This window comes from Saccopteryx bilineata, chromosome 6 (genome assembly GCF_036850765.1).
Source record: "Saccopteryx bilineata isolate mSacBil1 chromosome 6, mSacBil1_pri_phased_curated, whole genome shotgun sequence".
In the NCBI taxonomy this organism is placed as follows: domain Eukaryota; kingdom Metazoa; phylum Chordata; class Mammalia; order Chiroptera; family Emballonuridae; genus Saccopteryx; species Saccopteryx bilineata.
The window spans coordinates 26,876,509-26,900,329 of NC_089495.1; the positions used below are offsets into that span (position 1 = coordinate 26,876,509).

A 23,821-nucleotide genomic window follows, 5' to 3' on the forward strand; every position below is an offset into this window, starting at 1 on the left:
AGTTATATTTTAGAGTCATCCACTCCCTTTTTTCCCCCCCCCAAATTCATCTCCTTAGACTTCTGGTTATTGCTTATCTAAATTACTGTAATAGACTACTGACTAATTTCTCATTGACGCTCACTCCTCTCTCTTTTTTCTCTACATATTAGCAAAAGTGATCCTTGTAAGGAGAAAATTAAATAATGCCACCCCTATACAAACTCCTCAGTGGCTTCCCCTTCAACACAAAAACATAACCCAATTTCTTTATCCATCTGAACAAAATACTATCATAGTACTGATCTACTATCCCCATTCTCATACAATGTCAGCCCCACAGGTCTTTTCTAAGATACTCTGACATGCAAGGTCTTTGTTAATTCCAGAGTTCTTGAATTTGCCATTCCTCCTCTATTGGATAATTTCTCTTTATTTTCCTTCTTTTAAATCTCAACATAAATGCCACTGCCTCAAAGAAGACTTCTCTGCTTCTGTGAGGAAGCATAGCCACAGCCATTTAGGATTCACATGGCAGTGTGGGGATGCTGAAAAATTCCCTAAAGAAAATGAAAAAGATGAAAATTGTAGCTATGGCTGTAGCATGGGAGCCAGAAGATGAGAACAAAGATGCTGCTGACATTGGAGGCTCTATAGGAAGGTGTGGATCAGAAAACTGTCACTCATTTTCCAATGATGAAGCAATAGAGACTGATAATTATGATGAAGTTAAACACTATCTTGGAAAATGACAATGTTGTGGAAGCACTGTGTGGGGACTAATGCAGGCTGGACAGATGCCATGGCTAAACTGCTGAACAAAAATCTCCTAAAAGTAAACCCACTATTCTGGTCAAAAACAAAGAATCAGAAAAGAAAAAAGAAAAGTTACAGCAGGAGAGACTAGAGAAAAAAAAGCAGCTTGATAAGCAGGAATGGGAAAGGAAAAGATGGCGATGGAGTAGGCGGACGTACCAACTTCCACCTCTCAGAACCAAAGTGGATTACAACTTAATTTTAAGAACCATCATCTAGAAAAACTAACTTTGGACTAAACTAAGAGGACTTTCCAACCAAGGGACACTGAAGAAGCCACACTGAGACTGGTAGGAAAAGTGGAAACACAGAGAGGGCTGCCCAGCTCCTGAGAGTGAACGGCAGCCCAGAAAGACTCGAGTGGTGGGAACTGAGTTTAGCACAGAGGGGAGGGTCCTGAGCCCCAGGAACAAAGCCCCAGCCTGCAGCCCCAGAGTCTAGAAGAGGAGTATGGATAGAATTTAGTTGGAAACAAGTCAAGACACTGTTTGTGAGAAACAGACTGATTTGTCAGACCCAGGATTTTTCTTAAAGAGACTGTGCAGAAAACCTCTCTCACAACCACTTACCTGGGGCTCCAGGGGACAGGGAGAGAGGAGAGGACCGGAGCAGCATGAAGATAGTGTAATCCAGGAGGCACAGGAAAAAATACTTTGAAAGACAGCCACCCTAACCCCTGGGATGAGTAACTCCCCAAATCTGAAGTAAATATCTGCTCTGGAAACAGTAATACCAGCAAAGGGAAGCAGGAAACCAGCCAAACAAGCTCTCCCGTGGCACTTAGAGCAGAGTCGCTTAGAAGGAGGGAGCTTTCAGGACTGCACTTTTGAGTGTTAGGGTCTGAGCTGCAGTGCCCCCACATAGCTGAGGGCTCGCCCGAGGGCAGGTGGTGGTGTGACACAGAAGCACGGTTCCATCGGCAAGAGCGGAAGCTGGCTTGCCACAACTGAGGCCCAGGTGTGAGCTCAGTCTTGCCCAGCTGGGGTGGAAGGGAGGCGGGATAGTGGTCAAGTCTAGCTGTGGAGTGCCTGCAATCCAGCCTGCAGAGGAAGGGCAGGAGCCCCAGAAGGGGCAGAGACCCACCCTTGAGCAAGGGCACAGAAGCACAGCCTTGCCCCACCCACAGAACTGAGGCTTGTGGCCTGACACTCGAGCCGGCTCATCCCATGGGGGTGGAGTGAAAGCACAGAACAGGCAGAGTTCCGCAACTGAGAGTGGGCATGCGGTCCCACCCCACCCGTGGACCAAGGCATGCAGCCATCCTGCAAGTGGGATCCTCCCACAGGGGTGGGGTGAAAGCCCGGAATCAGGCAGAAATCTGCAGCTGAGAAAAGGTGCTCACCCCTGCCCTCAGGGCTGAGGCATGGGCATATAACCCCACCCATGAAGGCAGGACAAAAGCCAAGGCCGGCCAAGGTTTGTACATCTGAGCACGTGATCACAGCCCCTCACATGAAAGAGAGGCGAAAACCACAGCAACAGCCCCAGTGGGCTGGCACCAGCAACCCCTATACAAAAAAGCCTTAGGCAGCAGCAGCAGAGGGGATAGCAGGCCTGCAGACAGACCACACCTAGGAAACACAGAGCCCAAAACCAGTAGTCTCCAGTGGCCAAAACCTTCTTCTACTCAGACAAAATGAGAAGGCAGAGAAATGCAACACAAATGAATCAAAAGAAATCCCCAGAAAAGGACCTGAATGAGTCAGATATAACCAAATTATCAGATGCAGAGTTTAAAATAACGATTGTTAGGATGCTCAAAGATCTTAGAACAACAATATGGTCATTACAAACACCTAAATAAAGAGATAGCAAATATAAAAAAGTACATTGAAATAATAAAAAAGAATCAGTCAGAAATGACAAATACAATATCAGAAATGAAGAATACAATGGAAGGAATTCAAAACAGGATGGATGAAGATGAGAATCAGAGAGTTAGAGGACAAAATAAATAAAGGTAAGGAAGCAGAGCAGAAAAAGAAGAGACTCAAAAAGTCTGAAGAAACTCTAAGAGAGCTCTGTGAGAACATGAAGAGAAATAACATCCACATCATAGGGGTTCCTGAAGAAGAGGAGAAAGAACAAGGAATAGAGACTTTGTTCAAACATATCAAAGCTGAAAACTTCCCTAAATTAATGCAGGAAAACATCTCACAAGTTCAAGAAGCACAGAGAACTCCATTAAAGAGAAACCCAAAGAAATCAACACCAAGACACATCATAATAAAATACCACAGCTAAGTGATAAAGAGAAAATATACAAAGCTGTTAGAGAAAAAAAGGCTACCACCTACAAAGGAGCCCTCACAAGGATGACTTCCGACTTCTCAACAGAAACACTTGAGGCCAGAAGGGAATGGCAAGAAATACTCAAAGTAATGCCGAACAGGAGCCTATAACCAAGACTATTTTATCCAGCAAGGCTATTATGTAAATTGAAGGAGAAATAAAATGCTATCCAGACACACACACAAAAAACCTCAAGGAATTCACTACACCAAACCAATGCTGAAAGAAATGCTAAGGGGCCTGTTGTAAACAGATTAAAGGGGAAAAAGAATGTAGTACAAGAGGAATACAGTTTTAAAGAATAAAATGGCAATAAACAACTACATATCAATAATAACCTTAAATGTAAATGGATTAAATGATCCAATCAAAAGACATAGGGTAGCTGCATGGATAAGAAAACAGGACCCATACATATGCTGTTTACAAGAGACACACCTTAAAACAAGAGATGCACATAGACTGAAGATAAAAATATGGAAACAAATATTACATACAAATGGAAATGAAAAAAAAAGCTGGGGTAGGTATACTTATACCTGACAAAATACACTTTAAAACAAAGGCTATAGTAAGAGATACAGAAAGTCATTACATAATGATAAAGGGAGCAATCCAACAGGAAGATATAACTGTTATAAATATCTATGCACCTAATATAGGAGCACCTAAATATATAAAGCAGACTTTGATGGATTTAAAGGGTGAGATCAACAACAATACATAATAGTAGGGAATTCCAATACCCCACTAACATCACTAGATAGATCCTCAAGAAAGAAAATTAACAAAGAAACAGAAGACTTAAAGGACACACTAGATCAACTCAACTTAATAGATATCTTCAGAACCTTTCACCCTAAAGCAGCAGAATATACATTCTTTTCAAGTGCTCTTGGTACATTCTCTAGGATAGACCACATCTTAGGGCACAAAAGTGGTCTCAACAAATTTAAGAAGATTGAAATCATATCGAGCACTTTCTCTGATCATAATAGCTTGAAACTAGCAATAAAACAAAACAGAAAAACTGAAAAAAACTCAAACACTTGGAAACTAAATAGCATGTTATTAAATAATGAATGAGTTAACAATGAGATTAAAGAAGAAATAAAAATTTCCTAGAAATAAACAATACTGAGCATACATCAACTCAAAATTTATGGGACACAGCAAAAGCTGTCCTGAGAAGTAAGTTCATAGCATTACAGGCATACCTAGAGAAGCTAGAAAAAGCTCAAATAAACAACTTGACCCTGCATCTAAAAGAATTAAAAAAAGAAAAGCGAGTAAAGCACAGAGGTACTAGAAGGAAGGAAATAATAAAGATCCAAGTGAAAATAAATGACATAGAGTCTAAAGAAACAAGATAGAGAATCAATGAAACCAGGAGCTGGTTCTTTGAAAAGGTAAACAAGATTGATCAATCTTTAACCAGACTCACCAAGAAAAAAAGATAGAGGATTCAAATAAATAAAATTAGAAATGACAGTGAAGAAATAACAACTGACACAACAGAAATACAAAATATTGTAAGAAAATACTATGAAGAACTGTATGCCAAAAAACTAGACAACCTAGATAAAATGGACAAATTCCTTGAAACATATAATCTTCCAAAAATTAATCTGGAAGAATCAGAAAACCTAAACAAACCAATCGCAACAAATGAGATTGAAACAGTTATCAAAAAACTCCAAAAAAGTCTTCACAAGTGAATTCTACCAAATATTCAAAGAATAACTCACTCCTATCCTTCTTAAGCTATTTCAAAAAATTCAAGAGGAAGGAAGACTTCCAAGCTCCTTTTATGAGGCGAGCATAATTCTGATTCCAAAAACCAGGCAAAAACAACACAGAGAAAGAAAATTATAGGCCAATATTCCTGATAAATTTAGATGCTAAAATCCTCAACAAAATATTAGCAAACCAGATCCAGCAATATATGAAAAAAATCATACACCATGATCAACTGGGGTTTACTCTTGGTAGGCAAGGCTGGTACAATATTCGCAAATCAATCAATATGATTCATCACATAAACAAAAGGAAGGAGAAAAACCACATGATAATTTCAATAGATGCAGAAAAAGCATTTGATAAAATCCAGCACCCATTCATGATCAAAACTCTCAGCAAAGTGGAAATACAGGGAACATACCTCAACATGATAAAGGCCATCTATGACTAGCCCACAGCCAACATCATACTCAATGGGCAAAAATTAAAAGCAATCCCCTTAAGATCAAGAACAAAGCAGGGGTCCCCCCTTTCAATACTCTTATTCAACATAGTTCTGGAAGTACTAGCCACAGCAATCAGACAAGAAGAAGAAATAAAAGGCATCCAAATAGGAAAAGAAGAAGTAAAACTATCATTATTTACAAATGATATGATATTGTACATAGAAAACCCTAAAGTCTCAGTCAAAAAATGACTGGATCTGATAAATGAATTCAGCAAAGTGGCAGGATATCAAATTAATACTCAGAAATCAGAGGCATTTTTATACACTACAATAAATTGTCAGAAAGAGAAATTAAGGAAGCAATCACCTTCACCATTGCAACCAAAAAAATAAGGTACCTAGGAAAAAATTTAACCAGAGAGATTGAAGATTTGTACTTGAAAAATTATAAAACATTGATAAAAGAAATCAGGGAGGAGACAAACAAGTGGAAGAATATACTGTGCTCATGGTTAGGAAGAATAAACATCATTAAAATGTCTATATTACCCAAAGCAATTTATAAATTTAATGCAATACCAATTAAAATACCAATGACGAGAGTAATGGCGGGGTAGGAAGCGATACCGATAAATCTCCCCCAAAACTCAACAAGATCTTCAACCAGAAACATAAAAACCTATACTTGGAGCCTCCAGATGCTTCACAATACATCCAAAGGTATGGTTGAGTGGAAAATTGGCTAAATATATAACCAAACCCCGAAGGAAAGAGGGAGTAAGAAATGCTCCACCTTCCTCACTAACCTAAACAGGGCGGCTTTCTCTGGTAACTGTGAATATAGAAACTGAGGCGGGCAAAGGGGGTGAATAGATCCAGGCCGCGGCACAAATGGCTGAACCAGGCTGTGGCACGAAGATCCAAGCTGAGGAAAATCTGATCCTGTGGCAACCCGGGCAATACAAGCTAACACTCGCGCCAAACCCAAACAAAGAAAGACAAGCGGAGCGGCCATTTTACCCGGTCTCCTGGTCGGCGTGCGCACAGTTAGTGGGTGAGAGATTTCTTCCTAGGCCCTGGGAGTGGGTCCCCGTGTTGCCCCACAGAGAAGCAGGGTCAGAGGCCTTTCTGTGGGCCAAGGGCAGAGTCTCTGGGCAGCCCCAGCACCCTGGGAAAGCCATGCACAGGAGGGAGTGAGAACTAATTCCAACGGTGGAGATTTTCCGTGCGGGCGGGGGTTTCACTCAGAGGGAAACGCGGCCAGCCTCATATCCGGGTTTGCGCGCACAGATAGTGAATGAGAGATTCCTCCGAGTGCCTCGGCAGTGCGCGCCCGTGTTATCGCACAGAGGGGCAGAGTCAGGGGCCTTTGTGTGGGCCAAAGAGGAATCTCGGGCCACCCCAGCGCCTTGCAAAAGCCGCGCACGGGGACGGAGCAAGACTCAATTCCAATGCTGCAACTTTTCCCTGCGGTTGGGGGTTTCACTCAGAGCGTGAGACTGCTAGCTGGATATCCTGGTCGCAGACAGTGAGTGAGAGTTTCCTCCAAGCACCCAGGAAGTGGGCGCCTGCCTGTGTTACCAGACAGAGTGGCAGAGCCAGAGGTCTTTGAGTGGGTGGAAAGCCTGCCTGATTATGCTAGCAGCTCTGACTGACTGAGCCTTACCCAGAGCCCTGTGCTGAGTGGAAATAGAGTGGGGAGTTGCCAGCTCTTTGAGCCTCTTACTATCCAGGCAGAGGCAGCAGCAACCCCATAGCTGGATTATCAGGCTACTAATTGAGGAAGGAAAGACTAGGAGAAAGGCTCCAGGAACACGGACTCTCTCACTGTTGGAGCTTATAAATGCTAATGAGCCTCGACTGCCAACGAGACTAAAGCACAATACATGACATTGCCATAGAGACTTATCAACTGCAAACCTCTACCTGAGCGTGCCAAAGGGGCAGAACCCGGGGTACAGAGTCACCGACCAGGAAGAGGGAGAGAAAAGAAAAAGCAAGAAGATAACCTCTCAAAATCAAGAATAATCTGCAGACTTTATAACCTATCCCATTTTATTATATTTGTTCGTTTGTTTCTCTTATCTTCATTCTTGATACTTTTTTCCTCCTCCAATTTGGCCGATTAAGTCTCTGCCGGTCTTACTCTATCCTCTCCTTGAACTACACTACCCATAAGTGTTACATCTCCCATTATCTTTTCTCTTCTCTTCCTTTCTCTCTATAAGGATTGCACTCCAAAACCCCTAACTCTCTCTCTCTCTCTCCTTTCTTTTTTCTTCTTTTAGTGGTTCCCTCTTTCTCTCTCTCTCTCTCTTTCTTTTCTTTCTCTATCTTAGTTTCTTCCTTTCTCCTTTACATCTCCTCTCATTCAAACCTCAATAACAAACAAATTATCTTATCTGGGACTCAAACTTATGTTTGTGGCATTTTGGGGGGTTTTTACTTCACCTTTTTAACTCACTAGCAGTGCTCCCATCCCTGGCTCTCCATATTATCTAATTCTTGTTCCACTAAATACAATAGTAATTTTTTAATCTGTCCCCCCATTTTTCCGTTTTCCTCTTATTCCTCTCATCATAACTCTTAGACAACCAATACCTAAAAGCAAATCATTTTATTCTTGACCCAAATTTTTTCCTTATTTGCTTTTTGTGGGTCCATACGATCTTTTTTTTTTTCCTTCTTTTTCTTTTCTTTTTTTTTTTTTTTTGCCCCTTTATTACTTTTCCCCAATTCAGGCCCTCCATCACAGGCAGTGTTTGTTATAATTCACAATTCACCACAAGATTTTCTCAAGAAAGAGTGGAGAGGAGAAGAGAGGAAAAAAGGAAGGGGGGAATGATTTCCTTTTTTAAAATTTTTATTTTATTTTATTTTTCTTTATTTCATTATTAATTTTTTTAAAAAACAACTCTTTTAGATTTTTTATTTTTTTATTTTTTTAACTTTTTATTCGTTATTAAATCTCATTAATACTATCAACAAAACCACCCTCAGATGCCATTAAGGAAGAGAAAATCAAATATCATGGATACAAAAGAAAGAGAGGTAACACAGCTAGATGAGGAAAAATCTATGGAGAAAAAAATTAATATATTGGAAACCTTGGAGCTAAATGACAGAGAGTTCAAGATAGAAATCCTAAAAATCCTCCGAGATATACAAGAAAACACAGAAAGGCAATTTAGGGAGCTCAGAAAACAACTCAATGAACACAAAGAATATATGTCCAAGGAAATAGAAACTATAAAAACAAATCAAACAGAGATGCAAAACTCAATTCACAAGCTGAAAAATGAAGTAACAAGCTTAGCTAATAGAACAGGTCAGATAGAAGAGAGGATTAGTGAAATAGAAGACAAGCAACTTGAGGCACAACAGAGAGAAGAAGAAAGAGACTCAAAAATTAAAAAAAAATGAGATAGCCCAACAAGAATTATCTGACTCCATCAAAAAGAATAACATAAGAATAATACGTATATCAGAGGGAGAAGAGAGAGAAAATGGAATGGAGAACATACTCAAACAAATAATAGATGAGAACTTCCCAAGCCTGTGGAAAGAACTAAAGCCTCAAGTTCAAGAAGCAAACAGAACTCCGAGTTTTCTTAACCCCAACAAACCTACTCCAAGGCATATCATAATGAAATAGACACAAACCAACAGCAAAGAAAAATTCTCAAGGCAGCCAGGGAAAAGAAGAATACAACATATAAAGGAAGGCCCATTAGATTATCAGCAGATTTATCACCAGAAACTCTACAAGCTAGAAGAGAGTGGACCCCAATATTTAGAGTCCTGAAAGAGAGGAACTTTCAGCCACGAATACTATACCCATCAATGCTATCCTTCAAATATGAAGGAGAAATAAAAACTTTCACAAATACAGAAAAGATGAGGAAATTTATCATCAGAAAACCCCTACTCCAGGAATTACTAAAGGGGGTTCTCCAATCAGATACAAAGAACAAAAAAAAACAACAACAGAGCCACAAGTAAAAGCTCCAAGAAGAACACAATAAAACCAAATTTAAACTGTGAAAACAACAAAAAGAAAGAGGAGGAGAAGATGGAGATTAACAGTAGCAAAGGACGATGGAGTGCAAAAGTACTCACAAAATAGTTTGCTACAATGAACAGGGTAGGGACCCTTTTCATTACTCAAAGGTAACCACCATTGAAAAAACCACCACAGAAGCCCATGAGATAAAAAAGATAGCAACAGAGGAAAGATGTATGAAATACAACCAAATAAAAACAAAAGATAAAAAAAAAGAAAGAAAAGGCTCAAACAAGACACACAACTAACAGAAAGCAAGATATAAAATGGTAATAGGGAACTCACAAGTATCAATTATTACACTAAATGTAAATGGATTAAATTCACCAATAAAAAGGCACAGAGTAGCAGAATGGATTAAAAAAAAATCCAACTGTATGCTGCCTACAGGAAACTCATCTAAGTAACAAGGATAAAAACAAATTCAAAGTGAAAGGCTGGAAAACAATACTCCAAGCAAATAACATCCAAAAAAAAGCAGGTGTAGCAATACTCATATCAGATAATGCTGACTACAAGACAGGAAAAGTACTCAGAGACAAAAATGGCCATTTCATAATGGCTAAGGGGACACTGAATCAAGAAGACATAACAATTCTTAATATATATGCACCAAACCAAGGAGCACCAAAATATATAAGACAGCTACTTATTGATCTTAAAACAAAAACTGACAAAAACACAATCATACTTGGAGACCTCAATACACCGCTGACGGCTCTAGATCAGTCATCCAAACAGAGAATCAACAAAGACATAGTGGCCTTAAACAAAACACTAGAGCACCTGGATATGATAGACATCTCCAGGACATTTCATCCCAAAGTGACTGAGTATACATTTTTCTCCAGTGTACATGGATCATTCTCAAGAATTGACCATATGTTGGGCCACAAAAACAACATCAGCAAATTCAGAAAAACTGAAGTTGTACCAAGCATATTTTCTGATCATAAAGCCTTGAAACTAGAATTCAACTGCAAAAAAGAGGAAAAAAATCCCACAAAAATGTGGAAACTAAACAACATACTTTTAAAAAATGAACGGGTCAAAGAAGAAATAAGTGAAGAGATCAAAAGATATATACAGACTAATGAAAATGACAATACGACATATCAGAATCTATGGGATGCAGCAAAAGCAGTGATAAGAGGGAAGTTCATATCACTTCAGGCATATATGAACAAACAAGAGAGAGCCCAAGTGAACCACTTAACTTCCTACCTTAAGGAACTAGAAAAAGAAGAACAAAGACAACCCAAAACCAGCTGAAGAAAGGAGGTAATAAAAATCAGAGCAGAAATAAGTGAATTAGAGAACAGAAAAACTATAGAAAAAATTAATAGAACAAGGAGCTGGTTCTTTGAAAAGATCAACAAAATTGACAAACCCTTGGCAAGACTTACCAAGGAAAAAAGAGAAAGAACTCATATAAACAAAATCCAAAATGAAAGAGGAGAAATCACCACGGAAACCGTAGATATACAAAGAATTATTGTAGAATACTATGAAAAACTTTATGCCACTAAATTCAACAACCTAGAAGAAATGGATAAATTCCTAGAACAATACAACCTTCCTAGACTGAGTCAAGAAGAAGCAGAAAGCCTAAACAGACCTATCAGTAGAGAAGAAATAGAAAAAACCATTAAAAAGCTCCCCAAAAATAAAAGTCCAGGCCCTGACGGCTATACCAGCGAATTTTATCAAACATTCAAAGAAGACTTGGTTCCTGTTCTACTCAAAGTCTTCCAAAAAATTGAAGAAGAAGCAATACTTCCAAACACATTTTATGAGGCCAACATAACCCTCATACCAAAACCAGGCAAGGATGGCACAAAAAAAGAAAACTACAGACCAATATCTCTAATGAATACAGATGCTAAAATACTAAACAAAATACTAGCAAATCGAATACAACAACATATTAAAAAAATAATACATCATGATCAAGTGGGATTCATCCCAGAATCTCAAGGATGTTTCAACATACGTAAAAGAGTTAACGTAATACACCATATCAACAAAACAAAGAACAAAAACCACATGATCTTATCAATTGACGCAGAAAAGGCTATCGATAAAATACAACACAATTTTATGTTTAAGACTCTCAACAAAATGGGTATAGAAGGAAAATATCTCAACATGATAAAGGCCATATATGATAAACCATCAACTAACATCATATTAAATGGCACTAAACTGAAGGCTTTCCCCCTTAAATCAGGAACAAGACAGGGTTGTCCGCTCTCTCCACTCTTATTTAATGTGGTACTAGAGATTCTAGCCAGAGCAATCAGACAAGACAAAGAAATAAAAGGCATCCATATCGGAAAAGAAGAAGTAAAGGTATCACTTTTTGCAGATGATATGATCCTATACATCAAAAACCACAAAGAATCCACAAAAGGACTACTAGAAAAAATAAGCCAATACAGTAAGGTCGCAGGATACAAAATTAACATACAGAAGTCAATAGCCTTTCTATATGCCAACAATGAAACAACTGAGAAGGAAATCAAGAGAATAATCCCCTTCACGATTGCAACAAAAAAAATAAAATACTTAGGAATAAACATAACAAAGAATGTAAAGGACTTATATAATGAAAACTATAAACCATTGTTAAGGGAAATCGAAAAAGATATAATGAGATGGAAGAATATACCTTGTTCTTGGCTAGGAAGAATAAATATAATCAAGATGGCTATATTACCCAAAGCAATATACAAATTTAATGCAATTCCCATCAAACTTCCAATGACGTTTTTTAAAGAAATAGAGCAAAAAATCATCAGATCTATATGGAACTATAAAAAACCCCAAAAAGCCAAAGCAATCCTAAAGAAAAAGAATGAAGCTGGGGGCATTACAATACCTGACTTCAAACTATATTATAGGGCAACGACAATCAAAACAGCATGGTATTGGCAGAAAAATAGACACTCAGACCAATGGAACAGAATAGAAAGTCCAGAAATAAAACCACATATATATAGTCAAATAATTTTTGATAAAGGGGCCAACAACACACAATGGAGAAAAGAAAGCCTCTTCAATAAATGGTGCTGGGAAAACTGGAAAGCCACATGCAAAAGAATGAAACTGGACTACAGTTTGTCCCCCTGTACAAAAATTAACTCAAAATGGATCAAAGATCTAAACATAAGACCTGAAACAATTAAGTACATAGAAGAAGACATAGGTACTCAACTCATGGACCTGGGTTTTAAAGAGCATTTTATGAATTTGACTCCAATGGCAAGAGAAGTGAAGGCAAAAATTAATGAATGGGACTACATCAGACTAAGAAGTTTTTGCTCAGCAAGAGAAACTGATAACAAAATAAACAGACAGCTAACTAAATGGGAAATGATATTTTCAAACAACAGCTCAGATAAGGGCTTAATATCCAAAATATACAAAGAACTCATAAAACTCAACAACAAACAAACAAACAATCCAATAAAAAAATGGGAAGAGGATATGAATAGACACTTCTCCCAGGAAGAAATACAAATGGCCAACAGATATATGAAAAGATGCTCATCTTCTTTAGCTATTAGAGAAATGCAAATCAAAACGGCAATGAGATACCACCTCACACCTGTTCAATTAGCTGTTATTAGCAAGACAGGTAATAGCAAATGTTGGAGAGGCTGTGGAGAAAAAGGAACCCTCATCCACTGTTGGTGGGAATGTAAAGTAGTACAACCATTATGGAAGAAAGCATGGTGGTTCCTCAAAAAACTGAAAATAGAACTACCTTATGACCCAGCAATCCCTCTACTGGGTATATATCCCCAAAACTCAGAAACATTGATACGTAAAGACACATGCAGCCCCATGTTTATTGCAGCATTGTTCACAGTGGCCAGGACATGGAAACAACCAAAAAGCCCATCAATAGATGACTGGATAAAGAAGATGTGGCACATATACACTATGGAATACTACTCAGCCATAAGAAATGATGACATTGGAACATTTACAGCAAAATGGTGGGATCTTGATAACATGATACGAAGCGAAATAAGTAAATCAGAAAAAAACAGGAACTGTATTATTCCATACGTAGGTGGGACATAATAGTGAAACTAAGAGACATTGATAAGAGTGTGTTGGTTACGGGGGGGAGGGGGGAATGGGAGAGGGAAAGGGGGAGGGGGAGGGGCACAGAGAGAACAAGATAGAGGGTGACGGAGGACAATCTGACTTTGGGTGGTGGGTATGCAACATAACTGAACGACAAGATAACCTGGACTTCTTATCTTTGAATATATGTATCCTGATTTATTGATGTCACCCCATTAAAAAAATAAAATTATTAAAAAAAAAGAATGAGATTTAAAATAAAAAAAAATACCAATGACATACTTCAAAGATATAGAACACATATTCCAAAAATTTATTGGAACCAAAAGAGAACACAAATAGCCTCAGCAATCTTGAAAAGGAAGAATAAAGTGGGAGGTATCACACTTCTGGATATCAAGGTATACTACAAGGCCATTGTACTCAAAACAGCCTGGTACTGGCATAAGAACAGGCATATAGATCAATGGAACAGAATAGAGAACCCAGAAATAATCCCACACCTCTATGGACAACTGATATTTGACAAAGGAGGCAAGAGCGTACAATGGAGTAAAGACAGCCTCTTCAACAAATGGTGTTGGGAAAACTGGACAGCTACCTCCAAAAAAATGAAACTAGACCACCAACTTCCACCATTCACAAAAATAAACTCAAAATGGATAAAACACTTAAATGTAAACCGTAAAACCATAAGCATCTTAGAAGTAAACATAGGCAGTAAGCTCTCTGACATCTCTCGCAGCAATATATTTGCTGATTTATCTCCACGGGCAAGTGAAATAAAAGAGAGGATAAACAAATGGGACTATAGCAAACTAAAAAGCTTTTGCACAGCTAAAGAGAATAAGAACAGAATAAAAAGACACTACACAATCGGAGGACATATTTGACAATACCTCTGATAAGAGTTTAATAACCAAAATTAATAAAGAACTTGTAAAACTCAACACCAAGAAGACAAACAATCCAATCAAAAAATGGGCAAAAGAAATGAATAGACACTTCTCCAAAGAGGACATACAGATGGCCAATATGCATATGAAAAAATGCTCAACATCACTAATCTTTAGAGAAATGCAAATTAAAACCACAATGAGATATCACTTCACACCAGTCAGAATGGCGCTCATTAACAAAACAACACAGAATAAGTGCTGGCGAGGATGTGGAGAAAAGGAAACCCTCCTGCACTGCTGGTGGGAATGCAGACTGGTGCAGCCCCTGTGGAAAACAGTATGGAGATTCCTCAAAACATTAAAAATAGAACTGCCTTTTGACTCAGCTATCCCACTTTTAGGAATATACCCCAAGAACACCATAGCACTGTTTGAAAAAAAGAAATGCACCCCCATGTTTATGCTAGCATTGTTCTTAATAGCGAAGATCTGGAAATATCCCAAGCATCCGTCAGTGAACGAGTGGAATAGGAAGCTTTGGTACATATATACTATGGAATACTACTCAGTCATAAGAAATGACATCGGATTATTTACAACAACATGGATAGACCTTGATAACATTATACTGAACAAAATAAGTAAATCAGAAAAAACTAAGAACTATATGATTTCATACATAGGTGGGACATAAAAATGAGACTCAGAGACATGGACAAGAGTGTGGTAGTTACAGGGGGGGGGGAGGAGAGGGAGTGAGTTAGGGGAAGGGAGGGGCACAAAGAAAACCAGTTAGAAGGTGACGGAAGACAATTGGACTTTGGGTGATGGGAATGCAGCATAATCAAATGTCAAAATAACCTGAATATGTTTTCTCTGAACATATATACCCTGATTTATCAATCACCCCATTAAAATTAATTAAAAAATGCAAATAAATGAAAAAGAAGCAGGAATGGAAAATGATGCACAGAATCAAACCAAATGTTGTCAAAGACAAAGACACAGAGAAGGATCTTCAGAGAATGGCAATGAGGGGTGTGATGCAACTACTTAATGCTGTTCAAAAGCATTCAAAGAATGCTGATGAAATGATTAAGGAAGTTGGAGGCTCTAAACTGTTTCCAGGAAATATAAATATTTATCATTATTCTGAGAGAGATGGACTCAAATACAAAGGAGAAAAGTTCAACTAGAAGGAACTCAAAAGCCAAAAAGAGGGAAGTAAAAGAAGAAGGCCCAGGAAGGACCATCTTCCATGATGATTTTATAATGGGAGTGTCAAGACCCACGCGACAAGTATATTCCAGGGTCAAGAGTGAAAATGGTACGAAATTAATGAATACAGACAAAGAACTAAAGACATATAAAAGATGGGTTTCAAAAGAGAGCCACAGCTCCTGCTAACAGTAAAATTACAGGGGTAGCTAAGCCACAGCAAACATGGCCGCTGCCCTAGCTGTATCCTTCTTTATTCTAGGGTCAAGTTGAAAATTAGCAATTCAATGATGTTTCCAAGGCAACCATAGAACTCCACCAGGTGCAGAAAACCCCCCACCAATACTTAACATACAGGACCTTATACAAAAAAGTATTTTCCTTCCAGTCCTTCTGGGGAACATGGGAGGCAGGGCTAGCTTCACAGCCTTTTGCAACTTAATCAGGCAGGTGAGGTGGGGAGTTGGGCAGACTGTCAGCTTACAGTCAGCTCCCAGCACCTCTGTCCCCCAGATATCCAAACTCTAAAAATCCTGTTGACTTTTCAGTCCTCAACATGGGAGCATCCATGATAGATTGGGACAAGAAGTGATGGACCAGGTAGCAGCAGACCAGGATCGGGAAGTGACTCTGGCACTATAGGTATAGGTACATATAGGAGGCACAATGTACAGTCAGTTTATTATTCTTGGAGAGAAATACTTCCTGGTTTCAGAGTTAGAAAATTATAAGGATACTGTTTGTAAGAAAGCCAAGATTTTTACAATTACCAATATTGATGTTTCCCCTTTTCACATAAATTTAGTTAAAATTATGTTTTTTCAAACTTCACATAATTTTAAGCATTATTCATCAAACCATTTGTGAAAAGAACTATTTCTACTTGTCCAGAGAAATACACATTTTGCCCCAATCATTATATGTTTACATCTTGGACATGGATATTGGTGTTCTATTTCAGTATCAGAATGTTTCTAGAAATGCAATATTCGTCATAATTAAAATGAAATCCTAGTTAAAATGAAGTCAATATTTTTCAACTTACAGACCTATGATTTTATAATTTTGGAGGGAAAGGTTGGGGTATGTTTTGCTGAGCTGTTGAGAAAACATATACTGTAAAATTTAAAATTATAGTATTTCTGATTTGGGATGATAGTTTTACTTTTTAGCTATCTTGGCAAATATAAGAAACATATCAAACTTTATTTCTATATTATTTCATTTTATACACTAAGTAATATATATAAATAATGACTTATGATTTCAGTGTTGGGTTATTTTTGCCTGAGAGATATATTGAGGTGAAATTCTCATAAATAACTTAGGCAATGAGGCATAATTTCTTAGGAAGCACATTTTGCATATTTCGTTTCTTCTTCTTTTTTCTTTTTTTCTTTTTTGTAAATATTTAAGTTACCCTAAATTCTCTTTTATGGTCTGACTTCCCAGTGTCATAGTAGAGTTAACTTGAATGATGCATCAGAATATAGTATTTGAATTGAGACCTGATTCCTTATTGTTGCCTTAAGGATTACTAAATTGAGTTTTAGTATCTAGCTGTTAAAAAAAATGAGATAAGACTATAGTATCATTCTAAAATTTCTGTGAAACTGGGCCTAAATCTAAATTTGTCGGGGAATTATTTAATAAATGTGATCTGTTCTTTTTTTACTAAAGGCTCCATCCCTCTGTCCATCTTTCTATAATAAAAAGAGATTTCTCTTGCTAAAGAGGACTTCCTTGATCATTTTAATTTAAATTGGTCCCTCCAGGGATTCTTTCTCAGCCTTACATGTGTTTCCTTATTAGCATTTAACATCACATGGCAGTGTTTATATTTATATATTTACATAAACATGTGAACTAAAATTGTTGTTCATCATTATCCTTACTATAACCATAGTGCCTGGTACATAGTGAACATTCACTACAGGTAAATAGACCCTTTTTATAAATAAATTGTCAAAAGGAACTATCAAAGAGGAAAAAATGTTAGGAAGAATACATGTACAGAAAAAAAAATACCTTTAAACAAGAAAATTTTGATCTATGATATTATCTTTAGAGCATTTAAAAATCAGACCTAAGGTCAAATAGAAAAATAGTAGTAGACTACAATTACCTTTGACAGATAGCGTCAATCTTATCTTTTCCATGTGACTTAACAAGGGTCAGGATTATGTAATTTATTGGTCTGTATAGGACTTGACTGATACATACCAAATATTTACTTATTTCTTCCTAGTAGATAGTACAGTAAAATAGTTACATAAAAAGTTTTGAGAATTATATTTCAATATTTGTGTGAATCTACTTAAGTTATTTACCATCTTCAACCCTGAAATTGTTCCCATTTTTCAAGTAGGGATGATAATAGCATCTGTCTCACAGTCATGTTATAAAGAATAAATGAAATAAAACATGTATAAGCATATTTAACAGTGTCTGACATATGTTAAGCACTCAATAAATGCTTTTAGCCACTGTTATTATACTAGTAATTTAAGCCTCACTCATGATTAATGTAGCTCTTCCCCATGTGACAGACCCAGCTTCAGCTAAGTCCAATCTGTCTCAACTCTCTCATTATCAAACTATAGCACTCTCAAGCTGTATTGTGCATCACAACCACATGGGGGGTTGTTTAAAGTTCACGTTCCTGGGATGTAACCCGAGAGACTCATTCATATTAAGTTTGCGGTTATAACCTGGAATAAGTGCTTATAATAAACACTCAGCGTTATTATTTATGAAAAATGGGATTCTAAAACTTCGTTTGAATATAAGGTGGTATGGAACAGATCTAGGTTCTCTTTACAGATGGGAAATGTTGTGTGGTTGAGAAGAATTATTTTTCTTTCCTTGTTGGAATTGAGAACAAACAGGGAAGAGATGTGTTCAAGTGAGACTAAAGAAATGCACTAAAAGAGAGCTTGTTTGAGAGGGTCATGAGATACCAAAACTCACTGGGGAAAGTCACTTACTATCAGAACATTAGAACATTGTCAGAACAAACTCCCCCCCCCAATCTTTCTCAATCTCTCTCTCTCTCTCTCTCTCTCTCTCTCTCTCTCACACACACACACACACACACACACACACACTCATTTTTATCTCAATCTCTCATTCTCACAGTTTTTGGCTACTCGATGGCCTTTTTATTTATATTTGTGTGGGTGGGAAATAACTACAACAGTATCACCACCACCAAATACAACAAAAAATCTACACATGTTTGAAATACAGCTGAAAGAATCCTTAGCTCTTTTGTTGAGTTTAAATCAGCTGTGTAGGGTTCTTAGCACTGGTTGAGCAATAGTCATAAAAATCAAAGATACGCTGCATGGAAAATTGATCTTGATAACATCCAAGATAATTGTTCTATCAATACAGTCTATATTTTGCTAGTTCTTTCTCTGCACTATAGGCTACTAGAACCTAGTAAGTGACAATGGGGAAAAATACAACTCATTATAATATAGCAAATATTTATTTGCGTCTTTAAAATATAGAACATTTCTTATCAAAAATGCTCTTTAAAATCATGTCTTTTGTTATATGAATCAGTGCATTCTCTCCTCATGGTCATTTTCTATGTATCCACAAATTGAATCATTGGGGTTGAATGTCATTTTTCGGAATTAGCTTTGTTTTTTAAAAAAAAATCAGATTTTTAGGCATTTCCCATGTATTTAGCTGTCAAAATACTATACATTTAATTTGAAATCATAATAATACAGGAACTTCATTGTTCTCCAGTGCTTTTTCTTTTTTCTTTTTTTTTTTTAAGATTTTATTTATTCATTATAGAGAGGGGGGAGAGAGAAAGATAGAAGGGGGGAGGAGCAGGAAGCATCAACTCCCATATGTGCCTTGACCAGGCAAGCCCAGGGTTTTGAACCAGTAACCTCAGCGTTTCCAGGTTGACGCTTTATCCACTATGCCACCACAGGTCAGGCTCCAGTGCTTTTTAAGAAAGGGAATGTACGTGCTGATGCTCCTTTAGTAATCACATTGTCTATTATCACAAAGGTGTTTGTGGCTGACATTTGCAGCCCATACATTCTAACCTTCCACTTTCAACATTAATTTCTGCCCTCTCTTTTGAGTTTGATAGTAATGATTGCTTTCATTTTCAGTGCAATAGAATATGCAACCTCAGTAAAGATCAGCGTTTCTTTGTTCTATTTGCATCAAATCTTCCTTCAATTGTTGCTATTTAGCTGCCAGCATAATTGCAGATGAAACCTTGTGTCTGGATGCCAGGGAATCAAAAACAGTTTAGCTGAAGCAATTGCTAGCTATCCTTACTTACCTTGCAAGAAGTCGACAATAAATTGAGAAGAGGGCACTCGGGTGCAAGTACTTCAAAAAAGGTGTACTCTGAGGAGTACGTCTTTATGGCCTGAGGTCACTACTATAGGAATTAAGTACCTCAACTATTTATCCTCAAATTATTTTCTGAACCTCCTCACTACTGACACGTCCATAGACCCTATGACTCAAACGAGGCATCCTAACCTATCCTAGATAGTATTGAGCCACTGGGTATGTTGCACTGCAATTAACCAAAGCCATAATATTGTAATTGTTTATTTGATGAATATGCATTTGTCCCATCATGTTTCAAGTATTATGCTAAGCGCTGGAGATGCAGGGATGTATGAAACATCTGTGATCACCATTGCATGAACATTCAGTCTGGTAAAATTGAGATACAATTCATTAATTATAATCAATTCTGATAAATGCTTTGCAGTTAAGTATATAAAGAATTATTAGAAACATTTAAAGGGTAACTTCCTTTATCTAGTGCAGGGGTAGTCAACGTTGTTATACCTACCACCCACTTTTGTATCTCTGTTAGTAGTAAAATTTTCTAACCGCCCACCGGTTCCACAGTAATGGTGATTTATAAAGTAGGGAAGCAACTTTACTTTATAAAATTTATAAAGCAGAGTTACAGCAAGTTAAAGCATATAATAATAATTACTTACCAAGTACTTTATGTCAGATTTTTGCTAAGTTTGGCAGAATAAATCTTTATAAAACAACTTACTATAGTTAAATCTATCTTTTTATTTATACTTTGGTTGCTCCACTACCACCCACCATGAAAGCTGGAACACCCACTAGTGGGCGGTAGGGACCAGGTTGACTACCACTGATCTAGTGGATTATTTCCGGCATTATAAGGACAGCAATGTTTAAGTTGAAGTTGACTTAAGGAATTTATAAAAGAAAGAATTATTAGAATTTTTGGAAGAGAAAATTATGTGTTCAATGCTCTGGTACAAGAAAATATAGAAAATTAGAATATCTAAAAGAAATGCAATACAGATAGAACACAGAATGTAATTGTGCGTGGAACTTGATAAGAGACTATAGAGAAGATAGGTAAGATCTCAATTATGTAGGAATGACTCAAGAAGGCTGGCATACATACCAAGAGTATAAAGGGAAAACCATGTAAGGCTTTTAAGCAGTTAAAATAAAATTATCATATCCTTGCTGTTAAAAAGTTTACTATGAAAAGAACAAAAAGGATGACTAGGAAAAGAATAAGACTAAAAAGGGAAAGGAGAAGCATGTTTTAGATTTGAAGTTTGGAAGCTAGTTTATGGTATATATAATTTCCTAGGATGATGACAAGAGTTGACATGGAGAAGGAGTCAATGAACCAGGAACTAAATTCTTAATGGCTAAGACAGCAAATGATAACAAGGAGGAGCAGCACTACTAGAAGATTCCACAGATGACATGTGTGAGAATCAAAGGAAGGGGACTTTTTAAAAGGAGACAGAGGAGCAATAGAATAAAATGACCCAGGATTATACTGACCACATGTCTGATCTTAAAATAAAAATTGAGTGGAAAAATAAAAATCTCCACTTAGTATGACTGGGAAAAATTCAAGAACTTCAAAGGAGAATCAGGTTTTTTTGAAACCAGAAATTGTTGACAATGTTTTTCAAAAAATATGCTAAGATTGTCTGTCCAAGCAGTGATGCCGTGGATAGAGCTCCATACTGACATGTTGAAGACCCAGGTTCGAAACCCCGAAGTCTCCAGCTTTAGCACGGGCTCACCATCTTGAGGGTGGGTTCACCAGCTTGAGCATGAGATCATAGACATAACCCCATGGTCACTGGCTTGAGCCCAAAGGTCATTGGCTTGAAGCCCAAGGTTGCTGGCTTGAGCAAAGGGTCCTTAGCATGGCTAAAGCCCCCAGTCAAGGCACATATGAGAAAGCAATCAATGAACAACTAAGGTGCCACAACTATGAGTTGATGCTTCTCATCTTCCTTCCTGTCTGTCCCTATCTGTCCTTTTCTCTTTCTCTCTCACTCTCTCTTTCTTGAAAAAAAAATATATAGGCTGAAGATCACAGGAAATCTTTTCAGTGCATCACAAATGGCTTCTGAGAACTTGGAATAGTGTCTGTGAGACTGTGTTACTGCCCTTGAATCCAACTGCCACAGTGGTCATGCTGGGCTACTGAGCCTGTCCCCCCTGCCAGATTCTACGTACAGCATGCTTGATGGTTTCCTACCAGGGAAAGCCAACAAATATGTCTAACGGATTCTATGAAGCCCAGAAACTGATCAAAGATGGCTTAGCTGTTTGCTTTGCCTAGATACTCTAACTATAATCATATTACTTGCTAAAAAATTTTTTCTCGTTCTGTTTTATTCAACTGCTTTTAAACAGCAAACATTTCAAAGGCAACACTTGTGTAGTATTAACCATTTTCTTCAGTGTTTAACAAGTTAATAAATGTTTTTAAATTAATTAATTAATGAAACCTGCCAAGGTGAGGCATCTTGCTTTATTATAAAATAGACAGTATCTTCTTTTCATCAAAATGAAGTTTATCCCACATCTATGTCTAATATAAAATATTTTAATCACTGTTTATGGGTCTGGGGTTATCTTCTTCTCATAACTAGATTATAAATAATATGAAAGCAAGAATCTTTTTCTTTTTCCTGATTATTAACTATCTGATTTTGTATAAAGTAATGCATCAGTCATAACAAACCACACCAAAACTCAGAGGCATGAGACAATAAAAATTTATTATTATGTTCACTTTTTGGGGGGTGGACTGGGGTGACTATACTTCAAGCTGCGGGTGGATCTACAGGTTGGCTGAGTTGACTCAGTTACCAACATTTCATGGGACAATTACCTAGGGTAGCTCTGCTCAATGTAAGTCCTATTCTTCTGAGACAAGCAAGTTGCCGAAGTCACATTGTTTTCATAGCAATATCTGAATCACAGGACAGCTGTCTCTACTACAGAAGCACATTTCAAGTCTTTGCTTGGATCATGTCTTATAACATCTTTTGTTCAAATCAAGTTCATGGCCAATCCTACCATTAATAAAAGTGTACAACTACAGAGAGGTGTAGAAGAGTGACTATTTACTAAATCCATACCCAAGTAGGGTGCATTTTCCTCAAAGTGAATGTGGTGATAACCTTAAATGCTCTGAAATTGCTTTATGACAATTAAGAAACTGCCTGGCATACACTGGTATTCAGAAAATATTTGTTGAATTACTATATTCATTTTTCTACACTCATGGTATATAAAATATATGAGCCTAAGTTGCATCTTAAAGATGTCCTAGACTTTGATCAAGTAGGGATTTCTAAATTCTATTTTGCTTTACATTGCAACCTTAGACAGAACAAGAACTGCTTCTCTTGCCTGACCATGGTGGCACAGTGGATAGAGCATTGGACTAGGATGTGGAGGACCCAGGTTCAAGACCCCGAGGTCGCCAGATTGAGTGTGGGCTCATCTGGTTTGAGCTAGGCTCACCAGCTTGAGCCCAAGTTCCTTGGCTTGAGCAAGGGGTCACTCAGTCTGCTGTAGCCCGCCCAATCATGGCACAAATGAGAAAGCAATCAGTGAACAACTGAGGTACTACAATGAAGAAGTGACGCTTCTCATCTCTCTCTTCCTGTCTGTCTGTCCCTATCTGTCCCTCTCTCTGTCTCTTTCTGTCATGAAAAAAAAAGAGAAATGTTTCTCTTCATTTTATCTTGAGTTAAGTTACAGATCTCAGATACACTTTTTATTAGAGAATATTTTGGAAGTCTATGATATATATCATGTAAGTTGTTCTAAATATTCAAAATTTTAGCTAATAATGATATATCAGCAATAATTGTACAGAAAATGTTACCTGTTAAATGACTGATTTGTTGATTTTAAGTAACAACTAACTATTTAAAAAATTACAATTAATTTCCC

General features: G+C 37.4%; 1 pseudogene; it reads left to right on the top strand.

Annotated features, from left to right (window-relative positions):
* The first annotated feature begins 524 nt into the window (after positions 1-524).
* Positions 525-23,821, top strand: part of LOC136309269 (RRP15-like protein) — a 31,498-nt pseudogene continuing 8,201 nt past the window's right edge.